The 9856-nt window shown below is 43.2% G+C and overlaps 1 pseudogene; it reads left to right on the forward strand.

Annotated features, from left to right (window-relative positions):
- The first annotated feature begins 1325 nt into the window (after positions 1–1325).
- On the forward strand, positions 1326–2158 carry LOC116103822 (annotated as a pseudogene).
- The last annotated feature ends 7698 nt before the right edge of the window (positions 2159–9856 follow it).

Below are 9856 nucleotides of genomic sequence, written 5' to 3' on the forward strand. Positions count from 1 at the left end.
AGGGGGAGATGATTGAGATTGGAGTGCTTGATGTGATTTTCACAAGGAACCAATAAAAGGTTTTAAGAAGTGTAAATAATGTGAGACATAACAGTAACAAATATACCAATTCTTGTAAGAAATGTTTCCAAAAAAACAAACAAACAAACAAACAAAAAACAAAAAAACAAACAGTTCAAGAGCTGGGAGTCTAACAAGAGATAATAAACCTTAAGTCTAAAAGTAAGATATTAATATAATTCAGGTAAACAACAAGTAAGGGAAAGATGATTTTAGGGGAGATAGCAAAGTGAGTAAGAGCACTTGTTGTGCATGCATAAAGACCTGAGTTTGAATCTCCAGGTCTCTCTTAGCAGCCAGGCATACCTATAACCCAAATACTAGAGAACAGAGACAAGCAGATTCCCCAGAGGTCCCTGGCTAGCCAACCTGCCTGAATGGGTGAGCTACAGGTTCAGTAAGAGACCCAGACACAAGGGGAAAAGCCAGAAGAGAATGAAAGAAAAGACTAAATAGCCTCCTCTGCTTATGCATCCTAGCACGTGCACACCAAACATGTGTTATACATAACACAGCAACATCAGGAGAATTTACTACTTAAAAAGAGGAATCAAAACTCAATGTTGTATAAGAGATACTATAAAATTATTCAGAAAGACTGAATATAAAAGTTAAGAATTATCATTAAAAACTCAGAGGGGAAAAAAATCAGGATTCTAGTAACAAGCCAGGCATGGTGGCTCAGTCTTATAATCCGAGCATTTGAAAGCTGAGGCAGGAGGATTAGGACCAATGCAAAGCCAGCCGATGTACATAATGAGATCCTGTCTCACAAACAGAAAAGAAACACAATCTTACTAACAGATACAGATCTAATGTTAAAAGTTGTACCTGCAGTAAGGGTGAACGGTTAGGAACAGCTTGAAGCAAATAATTTAGCAATATTGAGCAAAAAAAAAAAAAAAAAAAAAAAAATAGGGAAAATTAGGAAAAATAAAGGATAAACATCAATGGCAGGAATCAGTTATATAAACATAAGGTTGTAAAGAACTTAGCACATCATTTTGGTAATCTGACAGTGCACTGAAATTCTAAGGAGGAATGTGGTACAAAGTGGAAACCAAAGAATAGAATTAATGTGCAAAACACTGTCATGAAAATGCAACTAGACATCAGAAGGTATATGGTTTGGAGAAGTAAAAATGCCTGTTTACTAAAGAAATTGTGGAGAGCAGAGCTTTGGAGGACCCGTGGATCTGTGTCTTGCTTCAACAGTGTTTGGACGGAACAGACCCGGGGACTCCCACTTTATTAGCTTCCAGCCGCCTTATTAGTCTCTCCAGTCGCAGCCTTCTGGACCATCTCGTCGCTGCCTTCTGCTCCTAGGACCAGTCTACACCGTCTCTTCTCTTCGAGGTCAGCCCCATACTCCGGATTAGTCATGATCTCTCAGATTCGTCAGAATTATTCCACTGAAGTGGAAGCTGCTGTGAACTGCCTGGTCAACTTGCACCTGCGGGCCTCCTACACCTACCTCTCTCTGGGCTTCTTTTTTGATCAGGATGGCTCTAGAAGGCGTAGGCCACTTCTTTGGCGAATTCCTCCGCGGGAAGCGCGAGGATGCGGAGCGGAGCCTGAGGGTGTCTCAAGTTGCAGAACGATCGCGGGGGCCGTGCACTCTTCCAGAAGTGCAGAAGCCATCTCAAGATGAATGGGGTAAAACCCAGGAGGCCATGGAAGCTGCCTTGGCCCTGGAGAAGAACCTGAACCAGGCCCTCTTGGATTTGCATGCCCTGGGCTCTGCCCGCACAGACCCTCATCTCTGTGACTTCTTGGAAAGCCACTTCCTGGATAAGGAGGTGAAGCTCATCAAGAAGATGGACTACCACCTGACCAACCTCTGTAGGGTGACAGGACCACAAAGAGCACAGATCGGAGTGCCCCAGGGATCTCTGGGTGAGTATCTCTTTGAGCGCCTCACTCTCACGCACGACTAGGAGGCCTCTGTGCCTTCCAACGGGCTCCCCCCTCTGCTCTGCACCAGCCCGCCTCGGGACCTCCACCTGAATGAACCTCTCAAGCCACTAGGCAGCTTTGTAGCCGCTCTGGAGCCTCTCTCAAGTCTTGGACCAAGTAAAAATAAAGCTTTTTGAGACAGCAAAAAAAGAAAGGAAAAAAAAAAAAAGAAATTGTGGTCGTTTCAACACATTAGAAAATGCTCAAAATATATCCCATTCATAGAATTTATTCTGACAGCCTTTCTAAATATGCTTTAGTTATGTTGTAAATTCATGCAAAGTGTTACTAGTACTTTGTAAAATAGGAAAAGTAGAATATAAATTATATATTTAATATGCAGGTCATGTAAGAAATATGTGATCCTGTAAGCACTTGTTTAAGAACATCTTCCTTTGATATATCTTGGTGGTCAGATATGTCTATATGTAATAGAGAATGATATTCTTTATTCTTTAATGATACTTTAATAGCAAGATAAGCCCCTACTAAGAATGTCAGTCACTTGTAATATTTTACTCTTAGCAATAATAATGGAATAAGTAATCCACCCATCTTGTTTTACATCTATATAGCTATGTAAAAGTTCATCATATTTAGAATTCTTATACACATTTAGAAAGGTTACTTTGTGCTTTTTGTTTTTTGAGACAGGGTTTTTCTGTGTAGTCATCCATGGCTGTCCTGGAATTTACTCTGTAGGCCAGACTGACCTTTAGATTACAAAAGAATTCTTCCCTGGTTTTTCTCAGGTCAAAATTTAATTTTTTGAGATGTAAATGTAACTTGATCTTTTGAGGTGGTTAACCAATTGACCCAACTCAATTATTTTGTTTGTTTGTTTTGTTGTTGTTTTTGAGACAGAGCTTTTCATGTGTATTCCTGGCTGTCCTGGAACTCACTCTGTAGACCAGGTTGGCCTTGAATTCAGAAGTCTGCCTACCTCTGCCTCTTATATGCTAGGGTTAAAGGTGGACGCCACCACTAGCTACTGACAAACTAAAATTGCCTTCTTCCTTCCAAAATCTATAGTTGATATTTCATTTTTTCATGTCATTGGCCATTCTATTACTTTAACATCATAGTATAAGGGTGAAAGTCTGGAACCCACATTTTTCTCCAGAAGTTTCCCAATAGAGCAGGAAAAAAAAATACCTAGTTACAGAATTATACAGGTGCTGTGCACCTGCAGTATGCTCTGGGTCTTTTAGATAGTTGATATCAGAAGTAAGCTACTGTGAACACATGGCCTTCAGTCCTTTTGAATATTTTAAAAAAGTGTTTTATGTCTATGAATGTTTTGCCTGTCTGTAAGTCTGAACACCACATGTGTGCCTGGTGCCCTTGGATGCCAGAAAAGGACAATTGGATGCTCGGGAACATTAGAAATGGTTGTGAGCTTCCATGTGGGTGCTGGGAATCAAACCTAGGTCCTCTAGAAAAGCAGTACATGTTCCCAATTGGGGGAAATTATATATTTTTTTAAGAGGTAAAGCTTCATATATCAAGAAGTGAACCAATTTACACGCCAAAAATGTCCTAGATGGAAGTTTCAACAGATAGTTATGCAGATTTTTTTTTTCTATTTTGAAGAAACCCAGGAGCCTTTATACTTAAACATTCATTTCTGGAAACTTTAGAACTGTTTTGAAGGAAATGTTTACCATGTCTCTCTGTGTGTGCACCCTATGATGGTGTGAGTAAGAATGGCCCGCATAGGCTCATAGATTTGAATGCTGGTCATCAGGGAGTGCCACTACTTGAGAGGGCTTTGGAGGTGTGGCCTAGTTGACAGAAGTATGTCACTGGGGTTGGGCTTTGGAGTTTCAAAAGCCCATGACAAGTCCAGAGTCTCTCTCTCTCTCTTCCTGCTGCCAGTGGATCTGGAGGTGGAACTCTCAGCTACTTCTCCCGCATCATATCTGCCTGCACACTGCCATGCTTCCCATCATGATGATAATGGATTAAACCTCTGAAACTCTAAGCAAGCCCTATTTAAATGTTTTCCTTTATAAGAGCTTCATGGTCATGGCATCTGTTCATAGCAACAGAACACGAAGACACACCCGTATGGGTAGGTGTGTTTACGGGCCATTACGGGTATCAGATCCCCTAGAACTAGAGTTAGCAGTGGTTGTTAGCTGCACAGTGTAGGTGCTGGGACTGGAATTCTGGTTATCTGCAAGGGCAGCAAGCACTTATAACCATTGAGCCAATCTCTCCAGCCCCAGCTGTGTCTGGAAAGCAACACTTTAATCTCTGTTTTGTTTTACATGGACCTCTTATGTCTGTGTGAATTACCATTCATGTTCAGCCTTGGCATTCCTCCCCACCACTGGCTACTCATGTCTCTGCCTCTTTGTCTCTGTCTGACTCTTTCTCTGTCTCTGCGTGTCTGTCTCTTTGTGTCTCTATCTCTCTGTTTGTCTCTGTCTCTGTCTCTCTGTGTCTCTCTCCCTGTCTCTGTCTCTGTCTCTCTCTGTCTCTCTGTCTCTCTCTCTCTCTCTCTCTCTCTTTCTCTCTTTCTCTCTCTCATCCAGGGCTTTACACATGTAATCATCAAATGTTCTATCACTGAGCTACATGCTTAATAAGTTAGGGTTTTAATTGCTTCAATGAAAAAACATGACCAAGAAACAAGTTGTAAAGAAAAGGGTTTGTTCAGCTTATGCTTCCACATTACTGTTCATTGCCAAAGGAATTCAGGACAGGAACTCAAACAGAGCAGGAACCTGGAGACATGATCTGATGCAGAAGCCATGGATAGGTGTGTTGCTTATTGGCTTGCTTTACATGGTTTGCTTAGCCGGCTTTCTTATAGAACCCAAGACCACCAGCCCAGAGATGGCACCACTCACCAAAGCCTGGGTCCTCCCCGATTGATCACTAATGAAGAAAATGCCTTACAGCTGAATCTCATGGAGGCACATCCTTAGCTAAGGCACCTTCCTCTTGGTGACTCTAACTTGTGTCAAGTTGACACACAAAACCAGCCAGAACACCCAGTCTGTTTATTTGTTCTAAAAGATGGGGTCTCACTATGTAGCCCAAGCTAAGCTCAAACTTGTAATCTTCCTGCCTCAATCCCAAATGTTGATATTACAAGTGTGAACTTCCACACTTGGTTTGAGTATAGTATGTAAACAACAGGATGCACACCTTCAATAAGTTTTGACAAATATAAACCTGTGTGATGACCACTACAATCAAGTCTCAGAATATTGCCATTTTCCTAAAAGCTCCTCTGTGTTCCTTCTCACTCAGTCCTCCCTGTATCAAGCCCATGGTCGAGGCTCCCGCTGGGAAAAATGCCACAAGGTAAGGACTTGATGATGTATGATTAACTTGTTTTTCCTAGATGTAGGGAGCCAGACCAACCCAAGACTTTCTCAGAGGACGAAGGAAACTTTAATTCTGTGTCCTTGTCCAGGAATGGACTTGGCAGGGCTGGTCTAGGATTAGAGCCAGTACGTCAAAAGAGTCAAGGTTGTGGCTTCTTGGGACCAGACCCTCCTGGATCTTTGGGGAAAAAAGTTCTTTTGTGATAGAATATATCAGTACCCCAGTCTTTATGCAGGATGCGAAGACTATGGACCAGTATTTAAAGTGATGGGGCAGGAGAGTCAATGCTCCCTGGAGACTTCCTGAATAATGTATTGCATTCTATCATTAGAACAAAGTCAGAGGGCTGCCAGAGCCAAGATAGCATGTCCGTGTCCAGGCAGGAAGAGCCGTCTGTGTCACTTTTATGGGAAAAGCAGAAGTCCTCCCAGAAGTGCCTAGAAGATTTCTTCCTCTTTCATCATCTAGAAATGAGTTTCAAGACCATCTTTAGGCCCCAGGAAGTTAATGAGCTCTTACAAAAGGAGGTAAGATTGCTAAAACTGATGCATACCAATCTTGACACAAGGTTGGCACTATGTCATCGCGAACAAAGCCAAGGTTCTAAACGAGAACTGCATACTGTATCTAGCCAGGCTTCTTGTGGCGGCTGTGAGCCCTGGTGAAATGCCAGCACAGACATGGTAATAAGAGTGTGTTCCAGCACATGTGCAGAACTCTCCTTTATCCCTGCCCAGTGAGGGCTCTAAAGCAGCACACACAATTGGTACATGTATTCTTGTTAACAAATGGGACTGGGGCTCTCAATGTTATCTAGATCTAGAAAAGGGCTGTGCGACTTAGCCCGTTATAAAGCAAGATACAGATAGAGACATTTGCACGTTCCCCTGGAAAGGGTCCCTCAAGCCTCAGGGCTGAGTGAGCACTGTCTAAGGCCGGGCTTCTCAGCCTTCCTAATGCTTTAAGAGAGTGCCTCATGTTGTGGTGATCCCAACCATAATTTTTTGTTGTCGTTGCTACTTTGTAACTGTAATTTTACTACTGTTTTGAATCATAATGTAAATAACCTCTATGCAAAATATCTGATATATGGCACTTGTGAAAGGGTCCTTGACTCCTCTAGGGTTGAGACCCACATTTTGAGAAGCCCTCTTCTAAGGGCTTCTAGAGTCAGATCCTTCCTTTACAAGATTTCCCAGCCATGCTCACTGCTCGGCTCCCTCTCGGTCTCTGAGGATGAATGAAAACACTCTGACTTGAGGAGATGACTCTGATGTGTTAACTCAGTGGCCATTCAGATAAATACAACAGATTTCAGTAGTCCCAACCAGAAAGAAAGACTGGACAGGACAATTGTAGGCCTTCCCCACCAGAATAGGCTTGCCATAATAATCCTCCAGCAGGTATGGGCAAGACATACTCACTTCTTCAGTCACATTGCTGAAGCTTGATTTTGAAGTTATGTCACCTTTTTATCCACCGACTGTAACATGAAATGCAACAGAAAGAAGACTGAAAATGTAGCTCAATGTTGGAGTGTTTGCATAGCGCTCCTGAAGCACAGGGCTCAATCACCTATAGTGTGTGTGTGTGTGTGTGTGTGTGTGTGTGTGTGTGTGACATGCTGGGGGAGGGGGTAGAGAGTTGTGGGGCTAGTGGCAGAGACAGTGGCAATAGCTTTTCTTTAACTGATATCACAGTGAATAGCAGCAACACACTGAGAACCTGCATATACACACCTTTCCATCTGTAGTTTCTATTTTGCAAGTTAATTGCTGTGAAGAGACACCACTACCACACCAACTCTTACAAAAGAAAGAATTTAATTAGGACTGGCTTATAGTTTCATAGGTTTAGTCCATTATCATCCTGATGGGAAGCATGGCCGCACCCAGACAGACATGGTGCTGGAGAAGTAGCTAAGAATTCTACATCTGGATCCACAGGCAGCAGGAAGAGAGAGACACTGGGCCTAGCTTGGGATTTTGAAACCTCATAGCGCATTCCCAGTGACACACATCTCTATCAAGGCTACATCTACTCCAGCAAGGCCACACCTGCCATTCCTTATCAAATAACAACACTCTCCGATGATTCAAACCTATGAGCCTATGGGGGCCATTCTTATTCAAACTACCATAATTGTATTAATCTTTGACTCTGAGTTTTCATTTCTTGTAGTCTAAAAACATTAAAACTAATACAGATATTTTTGTATCCTTCACATCTCCAATGTGGCCAACAGTAAGCACTCTCCATTATGTCCTTCTAAACACACGCACACACACACACACACACGCGCGCGCGCGCGCGTGCACACACACATGCACGCACACACACAAATGCTCGCACACACACACATGCACACACACACAAACACTCGCGCACACACACATACACACATGCACGCACATGTGCACACACACAAATGCTCGCGCGCATACACACACATGCACACACACACAAACGCTCGCGCACACACATGCACACACACAGACACACACACACATATGCACACACACGCACCCATGCACACAAACGCTCACGCACACACACGTACACACATGAACGCACGTGCACACACACAAACGCTCATGCATACACACATACACACATACACACATGCACGCACATGCACACACACAAACACTCATGCACACACACATACACACATGCACACACACACAGGCACACACACACATACACACACGCGTGCATACACACATGCACACACACACAAACGCTCGTGAACACACACGTACACACATGCACACACATAGGCACACACACACATACACACACGCGCGCATACACACACATGCACACACACACACAAACGCTCGCGCACACACACACATGCACACGCATACACAAACGCTCACGAACACACACGTACACACATGCACGCACATGCACACACACATGCACACACACAAACGCTCACGCACACACACGTACACACATACATGCACATGCACACACACAAACGCTCACACATTCACACATACACACAAGCATGCACATGCACACACACAAACACTCGCACATTCACACGTACACACATGCACACACACAAACGCTCGTGCACACACACACATGAACACACACAAACGCTCGCATACACATACACATACACACGTACACACATGCACACACACACAAACGTTCATGTACACACACGTACACACATGCATGCACACACACAAACGCTCGCGCACACACGTACACACATACACACATGCATGCACACGCACACACACAAACCCTCGCGCACACATGCACACATGCACACACATGCACACACACAAACGCTCACGCACACACGTACACACATGCATGCACACGCACTTGTTTTCAGGCATACGATGCCAGTCTCTATTTGGTTTTCTAAAGAATGGAGTGTTTATACATATATCTCTTAGAGAACGACAGATTGTCTTCAGGGCTCCTTCCACCTTCACTGCAAAGCCTTTAATTTATTCATGCTCATGAATACTTTCTATAACCAATATTCTTATTTCACTGCCAAAAGAAATCCTCAAAATTTAGATTCTGCTAAATTACTATAAAAAGTTATAATCAGTCTAATCTAGCATTCGCATCAAAACATCAGGTTACTATCAATTTGTTCTTCTAGCTGTCCATCCCTGCCACCGAGAGCTCCTGTTATCTAACCCTGGATGGCCGCTCCTTCGATGTTCCTCTGCAGGCTTTTGTGCCGCCATAGCTAAGATCACTTCAAAGCTCAAAGCTGGCTTCAGCATCTCCTCCTGACTCTCTCCCTCTAATCTTCCTCCATTTGACTGCTCTCTTTCCTAGAAGGTATTGTCCGTTGCAACCCCCTCATTGAGAGTGTACTTTTTTCGTTCCTCCTCCAGTTAACATTTCCTCGTGTCTTCAGATTTCAGCTGAGTATGACTCTAGAAAGACTTCCTGACTCCCTGACACAGTCCAGTTCTTGTGTTAGTTGTAATTCATGGTATATATTTTCATTCTTATGCTAGTCTGTGATTTGGGGTTACTGGCAATCCACTACAAGAGAGCATAACTGTTTGGCCCTCGCATAACTGTAGTAGTCCCTAATGAAGCATGAATCTTATGGGTTTTTTCCTTTTGTTGTTATTTATGTCCCCAGGAAGCCTACTCTGGGATTTTTAGCTAGAAGAGCCCTTCTTTAATAGTATACCTTGCTAGACACACATAGCTAGGTTGTCTTAGCTCCCACTCAACATGGAGGAGTTAGTAAAGTATGGAGGACATATAGGGATAATGCCCAGACTGAAAATAGCTTAGTACTGTGACTGTAAGATGTCAACACTAGGATCATTGCTTCTCACTGGACATTACTTCATTCAGTAAGGAATCATTCAGCCCCTTCTCTAACCCCTTCTCTGTTGTAGCAGAAGGTAGTAGAAGGTAAGATACTACTAGGCTTCATCTCAGAGTAAAGTTAGCCTATCATTCCATTTCCTCATCTTTAATGGATTGAGCATGGCGT

Source organism: Mastomys coucha, unplaced genomic scaffold, assembly GCF_008632895.1.
Source record: "Mastomys coucha isolate ucsf_1 unplaced genomic scaffold, UCSF_Mcou_1 pScaffold21, whole genome shotgun sequence".
Lineage (NCBI taxonomy): Eukaryota > Metazoa > Chordata > Mammalia > Rodentia > Muridae > Mastomys > Mastomys coucha.